The 947-nt window shown below is 58.1% G+C and overlaps 1 protein-coding gene across 1 annotated transcript in view; it reads left to right on the plus strand.

Moving 5' to 3' along the window:
- The window catches only part of MICALL1 (MICAL-like 1), a 34,508-nt gene that overhangs the window by 18,423 nt on the left and 15,138 nt on the right, over positions 1-947 (plus strand). The window lies entirely within an intron of this gene.

The following is a 947-nucleotide window of genomic DNA, read 5'->3' on the forward strand; positions in this document are numbered from 1 at the left end:
AAATGTCCCTGTGCCGGGGAGTATCCGTGGGGCCACACTGCCTGTGCCTGTGTGTGATGGATATGCCGGGGGCGGCTGTGGCACTGAGGTTACTAATTCATGCAGCAAGTTGTCACCGAGGCCCCTCTGCACGCTCTGTTCTCCGTGCTGGGGGATGGGACGTAGAACCCCGCCTCTGGCCTGGACCGCCCCCTTCTGTGTGCCCCAGGCGTGTGTTCTTTTGTGTCTGTCTTGTGAGCTTCAGTTTTGGGGTGTGTAGCGAGTGCACACCACAGTGCCTGTGTCCCCAGTGTGTCTGGGACTCTGTGTGTCCACACTTAGGTGACCTCCCCCCATGCCCAGCCTGTGTGTTTGTCTACATCTGGGTGTCTGGCAGGGGCTGCTCAGGGGCTGGGGGGTGGGGGAAGCTGTGTCCCCTGGTCAGGTGTACCCTGGGGTGCTCCCCAGCCTGACCTCCTGCCCTGCAGTAGAGATCTCTGCCTCACCACCCCGCCCCATAGAATCTTCCCACGTGACCTCCCTGGGCTTCATGAGCTCATAGGAACAAGGTTCTTTGCAACCCGAGACATGCTGGGCAACTCTTATCTGTAGAGGTCTGGGGGAGGGAGGCTCCCTGGTTTCCTCCCTCTGGGGCTTGTTCTGTTCCACGCTCATGGAGACTGGTTCCTGAGCTGGGCGTTCAGACCTGTTTGTGCCTCGGAGGCGCTGCCGGTCTCAAGGGAAAGACAGACAGACAGACAGACACACACACACACACACACACACACACACAAGGATTTCGGTAGAATGTAAGAAGTCTTTTTAGATGGAGGAGCATGGAGAAGGAAATGGCAACCCACTCCAGTACTCTCGCCTGGGAAATCCCATGGGCAGAGGAGCCTGGCAGGCTACAGTCCATGGTGTCGCAAAGAGTCGGACACGACTTAGTGACTAAGCAACAGCAATGC

Source organism: Bison bison, unplaced genomic scaffold, assembly GCF_000754665.1.
Source record: "Bison bison bison isolate TAMUID 2011002044 unplaced genomic scaffold, Bison_UMD1.0 scf7180017864213, whole genome shotgun sequence".
In the NCBI taxonomy this organism is placed as follows: Eukaryota; Metazoa; Chordata; class Mammalia; order Artiodactyla; family Bovidae; genus Bison; species Bison bison.